Raw genomic sequence first — 10,096 nt, 5'->3', positions numbered from 1 at the left:
ACAGCACCAACCCTCCTGACAACATCAACCCTCCTGACAACACCAACCCTCCTGACATCACCAACCCTCCTGACAACACCAACCCTCCTGACAGCACCAACCCTCCTGACAACATCAACCCTCCTGACAACATCAACCCTCCTGACAGCACCAACCCTCCTGACAGCACCAACCCTCCTGACAGCACCAACCCTCCTGACCGCTCCAACCTTCTTGACAGCACCAACCCTCCTGACTCAACACTTCTACTGGTTAATGATCAGTAAATGAAAATCCACAAATCCACAAATTATCCATCTGTGGATTCTTCCCAACATAACTTCAATAAATTTCATTGCAATAATAACGTGTGTGAAAGAGAGAGAGAGAGAGAGACACAGCGTCTTACCCGTGATAGCTTTCTCCTTGACAAAGAGGATCATTAACCAATTCAAACACAAAATCTGGAAAACCATTTTCACTTGGATCATTGTGGTTTGTTTATAGAGTGTTTCGTGTTGTTTACAAGAACAACAGGGCTGTTTCCAAGACAAACGAGCCGAGTTTGTGAAGAATAAATATCAACTGAATAAACTCGTGATTGTTTGCAATCACCACATGTCTTTTCAAATGTTGCTTTTATTTGTGTTTCAAAAATAATCTCATGGTGTTCTGATATACAAGAAGAGGGCAATAGAACAACAGTAACAGTTGTATTGTGTTCAAGTGGCAAGCTAAAACATAATTTATTTTACCAGGTAAGTTGACTGAAAACACATTCTCATTTACAGCAACAACATGGGGAATAGTTACAGGGGAGAGGAGGGGGATGAATGAGCCAATTGTAAACTGGGGGTGATTAGGTGACCGTGATGGTTTGAGGGCCAGATTAGGAATTTAGCCAGGACACCAGGGTTAACACCCCTACTCTTACGATAAGTGGCATGGGATCTTTAGTGACCTCAGAGAGTCAGGACACCCGTTTAACGTCCCATCCGAAAGACGGCACCCAACACAGGGCAGTGTACCTAATCACTGCCCTGGTGCATTGGGATATGTTTTTGACCAGAGGAAAGAGTGCCTCCTACTGGCCCTCCAACACCACTTCCAGCAGGATCTGGTCTCCCATCCAGGGACTGACCAAGACCAACCCTGCTTAGCTTCAGAAGCAGGCCAGCAGTGGGATGCAGGGTGGTATGCTGCTGGCTAATACTAATACATAATACATAATACTAACACATAAAACTAATACATAATACTAAAACATAATACATAATACTAATACATAATACTAAAACATAACACATAATACTAAAACATAACACATAAAACTAAAACATAAAACTAAAACATAATACTAACACATAAAACATAATACATAATACTAAAACATAATACATCATACTAAAACATAATACTAATACATAATACATCATACTAATACATAATACTAAAACATAATACTAACACATAAAACATAATACATAATACTAAAACATAATACTAAAACATAATACATAATACTAAAACATAATACATCATACTAATAAATAATACTAATACATAATACATAATACTAAAACATAATACTAATACATAATACATAATACTAATACATAATACATCATACTAAAACATAATACTAAAACATAATACTAACACATAAAACATAATACATAATACTAAAACATAATACTAAAACATAATACATAATACTAATACATAATACTAATACATAATACATAATACTAAAATATAATACTAATACATAATACTAATACATAATACATAATACTAAAACATAATACATCATACTAATACATAATACATAATACATAATACTAAAACATAATACATAATACTAAAACATAATACATCATACTAATACATAATACTAAAACATAATACATCATACTAAAACATAATACTAAAACATAATACATAATACTAATACATAATACTAAAACATAATACTAATACATAATACATAATACTAAAACATAATACTAATACATAATACTAATACACAATACATAATACTAAAACATAATACATAATACTAAAACATAATACATAATACTAATACATAATACTAATACATAATACTAATACAGTATTTGCAGTATTTGCAGTATATGCAGTATTTTGTTTTTCTATGTGTTATTTCTTACATTGGTACCCCGGGTGATCTTAAGTTTCATTACATACAGCCGGGAGGAACTACTGAATATACGATTAACGTCAACTAACCACCCTTCCTACCAGGAATATGACTTTCCCGAAAAGGATCCAGTGTCTTGCCTTCCACCCAATACAATGGACCTGATCCCAGCCGGCGAAGCTACACGACGCCGAAAAAGGGGCAAACGTAGCGGTCTCCTGGTCAGGCTTCGGAGACGAGCACATCGCGCTCCACTCCCTAGCATACTACTCGCCAATGTCCAGTCTCTTGAGAATAAGGTCGATGAAATCCGAGCACGGGTAACATTCGAGAGAGACATCAGGGATTGCAACGTGCTCTGCTTCACGGAAACATGGCTAACTGAAAAGACGCTAACGGAGTCGGTGCAGCCAGCTGGTTTCTTCACGAATCGCGCAGACAGAAACATACATCTTTCTGGTAAGAAGAGGGGCGGGGGGGTATGCCTCATGATTAACGAGACGTGGTGTGACCATCATAACAACACTCAGGAACTAAAGTCATTCTGTTCACCTGATCTAGAACTCCTCACAATCAAATGTAGACCGCATTATCTACCAAGGGAATTCACTTCGGTCATAATCACAGCCGTATATATTCCCCCCCAAGCAGACACATCGATGGCCCTGAACGAACTCTATCTGACTCTCTGTAAACTGGAAACCACACACCCTGAGGCTGCATTCATCGTAGCTGGGGATTTTAACAAGGCTAATCTAAAAACAAAACTCCCTAAATTCTATCAGCACATCGATTGTCCGACCAGGGCTGGCAGAACTCTGGACCATTGTTATACTAACTTCCGCGACGCATATAAGGCCCTCCCCCGCCCTCCTTTCGGAAAAGCTGACCACGACTCCATTTTGTTGATTCCAGCCTACAAACAGAAATTAAAACTACAAGCTCCCGCGCTCAGGTCTGTTCAACGCTGGTCCGACCAATCTGAATCCACGCTTCAAGACTGCTTTGATCACGCGGATTGGAATATGTTCCGCACGGCGTCCAACAACAACAATGATGAATATGCAGATTCGGTGAGCGAGTTCATTAGGAAGTGCATTGACGATGTCGTACCCAGAGCAACGATTAAAACATTCCCAAACCAGAAACCGTGGATTAACGGCAGCATTCGCGTGAAACTGAAAGCGCGAACCACTGCTTTTAACCAGGGCAAGGTGACCGGAAACATGACCGAATACACACAGTGTAGCTATTCTCTCCGCAAGGCTATCAAACAGGCTAAGTCCCAGTACAGAGACAAAATTGAATCGCAATTCAACAGCTCAGACACAAGGGGTATGTGGCAGGGTCTACAGTCTATCACGGATTACAAAAAGAAAAGCAGCCCCGTCGCGGATCAGGATGTCTTGCTCCCAGACAGGCTAAATACCTTTTTTGCCCGCTTTGAGGATAATACAGTGCCACTGACACGGCCCACTACCAAAACCTGCGGGCTCTCCTTCACTGCAGCCGAGGTGAGTAAAACATTTAAACGTGTTAACCCTCGCAAGGCTGCAGGCCCAGACGGCATTCCCAGCCGCGTCCTCAGAGCATGCGCAGACCAGCTGGCTGGTGTGTTTACGGACATATTCAATCAATCCTTAGCCCAGTCTGCTGTTCCCACATGCTTCAAGAGGGCCACCATTGTTCCTGTTCCCAAGAAAGCTAAGGTAACTGAGCTAAACGACTACCGCCCCGTAGCACTCACTTCCGTCATCATGAAGTGCTTTGAGAGACTAGTCAAGGACCATATCACCTCCACCCTACCGGACACCCTAGACCCACTCCAATTTGCTTACCGACCCAATAGGTCCACAGACGACGCAATCGCAACCACACTGCACACTGCCCTAACCCATCTGGACAAGAGGAATACCTATGTGAGAATGCTGTTCATCGACTACAGCTCAGCATTCAACACCATAGTACCCTCCAAACTCGTCATCAAGCTCGAGACCCTAGGCCTCGACCCCGCCCTGTGCAACTGGGTCCTGGACTTCCTGACGGGCCGCCCCCAGGTGGTGAGGGTAGGTAACAACATCTCCACCCCGCTGATCCTCAACACTGGGGCCCCACAAGGGTGCGTTCTGAGCCCTCTCCTGTACTCCCTGTTCACCCACGACTGCGTGGCCATGCACGCCTCCAACTCAATCATCAAGTTTGCGGACGACACTACAGTGGTAGGCTTGATTACCAACAACGACGAGACGGCCTACAGGGAGGAGGTGAGGGCCCTCGGAGTGTGGTGTCAGGAAAATAACCTCACACTCAACGTCAACAAAACAAAGGAGATGATTGTGGACTTCAGGAAACAGCAGAGGGAGCTCCCCCCTATCCACATCGACGGGTCAGTAGTGGAGAAGGTGGAAAGTTTTAAGTTCCTCGGTGTACACATCACGGACAAACTGAATTGGTCCACCCACACAGACAGCGTTGTGAAGAAGGCGCAGCAGCGCCTCTTCAACCTCAGGAGGCTGAAGAAATTCGGCTTGTCACCAAAAGCACTCACAAACTTCTACAGATGCACAATCGAGAGCATCCTGTCGGGCTGTATCACCGCCTGGTACGGCAACTGCTCCGCACACAACCGTAAGGCTCTCCAGAGGGTAGTGAGGTCGGCAGAACGCATCACCCGGGGCAAACTACCTGCCCTCCAGGACACCTACACCACCCGATGTCACAGGAAGGCCATAAAGATCATCAAGGACAACAACCACCCAAGCCACTACCTGTTCACCCCGCTATCATCCAGAAGGCGAGGTCAGTACAGGTGCATCCAAGCAGGGACCGAGAGACTGAAAAACAGCTTCTATCTCAAGGCCATCAGACTGTTAAACAGCCACCACTAACATTTAGCGGCCGCTGCCAACAAACTGACTCAGCTCCAGCCACCTTAAAAATGGGAATTGATGGAAATTATGTAAAAATGTACCACCAGCCACTTTAAACAATGCCACCTAATATAATGTTTACATACCCTACATTACACATCTCTTATGTATATGTATATACTGTACTCTATATCATCTACTGCATCTTGCCATCTTTATGTAATACATGTACCACTAGCCACTTTAAACTATGCCACTTTATGTTTACATACCCTACAGTACTCATCTCATAGGTATATACCGTACTCTATACCATCTACTGCACCTTGCCTATGCCGTCTGTACCATCACTCATTCATATATCTTTATGTACATATTCTTTATCCCTTTACACTTGCGTGTATAAGGTAGTAGTTGCGGAATTGTTAGGTTAGATTACTTGTTGTTATTACTGCATTGTCGGAACTAGAAGCACAAGCATTTCGCTACACTCGCATTAACATCTGCTAACCATGTGTATGTGACTAATAAATTTGATTTGATTTGATTTGATAATACATAATACTAAAACATAATACATAATACTAATACATAATACTAATACATAATACTAAAACATAATACTAAAACATAATACATAATACTAAAACATAATACATCATACTAATACATAATACTAAAACATAATACATCATACTAATACATAATACTAAAACATAATACATAATACTAAAACATAATACTAAAACATAATACATAATACTAATACATAATACTAATACATAATACATAATACTAAAACATAATACATAATACTAATACATAATACTAAAACATAATACATAATACTAAAACATAATACTAATAAATAATACTAATACATAATACTAATACATAATACTAAAACATAATACATAATACTAAAACATAATACTAAAACATAATACATAATACTAAAACATAATACTAATACATAATACTAATACATAATACATAATACTAAATCATAATACATAATACTAAAACATAATACATCATACTAATACATAATACTAAAACATAATACTAATACATAATACATAATACTAAAACATAATACATAATACTAAAACATAATACTAATACATAATACATAATACTAAAACATAATACTAATACATAATACATAATACTAAAACATAATACATAATACTAATACATAATACTAATACATAATACTTAAACATAATACTAATACATAATACATAATACTAAAACATAATACTAATACATAATACTAATACATAATACTAATACATAATACATAATACATAATACTAAAACATAATACTAATACATAATACTAATACATAATACATAATACTAATACATAATACATAATACTAAAACATAATACTAATACATAATACATAATACTAAAACATAATACATAATACTAATACATAATACTAAAACATAATACATAATACTAAAACATAATACTAATAAATAATACTAATACATAATACTAATACATAATACTAATACATAATACATAATACTAAAACATAATACTAATACATAATACTAATACTAATACATAATACTAATACATAATACATAATACTAATACATAATACTAATACATAATACATAATACTAAAACATAATACGAATACATAATACTAATACATAATACATAATACTAATACATAATACTAATACATAATACATAATACTAAAACATAATACATAATACTAAAACATAATACTAAAACATAATACATAATACTAAAACATAATACATAATACTAATACATAATACTAATACATAATACATAATACTAAAACATAATACATAATACTAAAACATAATACTAAAACATAATACATAACACATAATACATAATACATAATACTAATACATAATACTAATACATAATACATAATACTAAAACATAATACATAATACTAATACATAATACTAATACATAATACATAATACTAAAACATAATAAATAATACTAATACATAATACTAAAACATAATACTAATACATAATACTAATACATAATACTAAAACATAATACATAATACTAATACATAATACATAATACATAATACATAATACTAAAACATAATACTAATACATAATACTAATACATAATACATAATACTAATACATAATACATACTACTAAAACATAATACTAATACATAATACTAATACATAATACATAATACTAATACATAATACTAAAACATAATACATAACACATAATACATAATACATAATACTAATACATAATACTAATACATAATACATAATACTAAAACATAATACATAATACTAATACATAATACTAATACATAATACATAATACTAAAACATAATAAATAATACTAATACATAATACTAAAACATAATACTAATACATAATACTAATACATAATACTAAAACATAATACATAATACTAATACATAATACATAATACATAATACATAATACTAAAACATAATACTAATACATAATACTAATACATAATACATACTACTAAAACATAATACTAATACATAATACTAATACATAATACATAATACTAATACATAATACTAATACATAATACATAATACTAAAACATAATACATAATACTAATACATAATACTAAAACATAATACATAATACTAAAACATAATACATAATACTAATACATAATACTAATACATAATACTAATACATAATACTAATACATAATTTTTATTTTATTTTTATTTTACCGTTATTTTACCAGGTAAGTTGACTGAGAACACGTTCTCATTTGCAGCAACGACCTGGGGAATAGTTACAGGGGAGAGGAGGGGGATGAATGAGCCAATTGTAATACTAAAACATAATACTAATACATAATACTAATACATAATACTAACACATAAAACATAATACATAATACTAAAACATAATACTAAAACATAATACATAATACTAATACATAATACTAAAACATAATACATAATACTAATACATAATACTAAAACATAATACTAATACATAATACTAATACATAATACTAATACATAATACTAAAACATAATACATAATACTAAAACATAATACTAAAACATAATACATAATACTAAAACATAATACTAAAACATAATACATAATACTAAAACATAATACATAATACTAAAACATAATACTAATACATAATACGTAATACTAATACATAATACATAATACTAATACATAATACATAATACATAATACTAATACATAATACTAAAACATAATACTAATACATAATACTAATACATAATACTAATACATAATACTAAAACATAATACATAATACTAAAACATAATACTAATACATAATACATAATACTAAAACATAATACTAAAACATAATACATAATACTAAAACATAATACATAATACTAAAACATAATACTAATACATAATACTAAAACATAATACATAATACTAAAACATAATACTAATACATAATACTAATACATAATACTAACACATAAAACATAATACATAATACTAAAACATAATACTAAAACATAATACATAATACTAAAACATAATACTAAAACATAATACATAATACTAAAACATAATACATAATACTAAAACATAATACATCATACTAATACATAATACTAATACATAATACATAATACTAAAACATAATACATAATACTAATACATAATACTAATACATAATACATAATACTAAAACATAATACATAATACTAATACATAATACTAATACATAATACATAATACTAAAACATACTACATAATACTAATACATAATATTAATACATAATACTAATACATAATACTAATACATAATACTAATACATAATACATAATACTAAAACATAATACATAATACTAAAACATAATACATAATACTAATACATAATACTAAAACATAATACATAATACTAAAACATAATACTAAAACATAATACATAATACTAAAACATAATACATAATACTAATACATACTACTAAAACATAATACATCATACTAATACATAATACTAAAACATAATACATCATACTAATACATAATACTAAAACATAATACATCATACTAAAACATAATACTAATACATAATACTAAAACATAATACATAATACTAAAACATAATACTAAAACATAATACATAATACTAAAACATAATACATCATACTAATACATAATACTAAAACATAATACTAAAACATAATACATAATACTAAAACATAATACATAATACTAATACATACTACTAAAACATAATACATCATACTAATACATAATACTAAAACATAATACATCATACTAATACATAATACTAAAACATAATACATCATACTAAAACATAATACTAATACATAATACTAAAACATAATACATCATACTAAAACATAATACTAATACATACTACTAAAACATAATACATAATACTAAAACATAATACTAAAACATAATACATAATACTAAAACATAATACATAATACTAAAACATAATACTAATACATATTACTAATACATAATACATAATACTAAAACATAATACATAATACTAATACATAATACTAATACATAATACTAATACATAATACTAATACATAATACATAATACTAAAACATAATACATAATAATAATACATAATACTAAATCATAATACATAATACTAAAACATAATACATAATACTAATACATACTACTAAAACATAATACATCATACTAATACATAATACTAAAACATAATACATAATACTAATACATAATACTAAAACATAATACATAATAATAATACATAATACTAATACATAATACATAATACTAAAACATAATACATAATACTAATACATAATACTAAAACATAATACTAATACATAATACTAATACATAATACTAATACATAATACTAACACATAAAACATAATACATAATACTAAAACATAATACTAAAACATAATACATAATACTAATACATAATACTAAAACATAATACATAATACTAATACATAATACTAAAACATAATACTAATACATAATACTAATACATAATACTAATACATAATACTAATACATAAT

Source organism: Salvelinus alpinus, chromosome 16, assembly GCF_045679555.1.
Source record: "Salvelinus alpinus chromosome 16, SLU_Salpinus.1, whole genome shotgun sequence".
Classification (NCBI taxonomy): domain Eukaryota; kingdom Metazoa; phylum Chordata; class Actinopteri; order Salmoniformes; family Salmonidae; genus Salvelinus; species Salvelinus alpinus.
Note: the sequence above shows the minus strand (reverse complement) of the source record.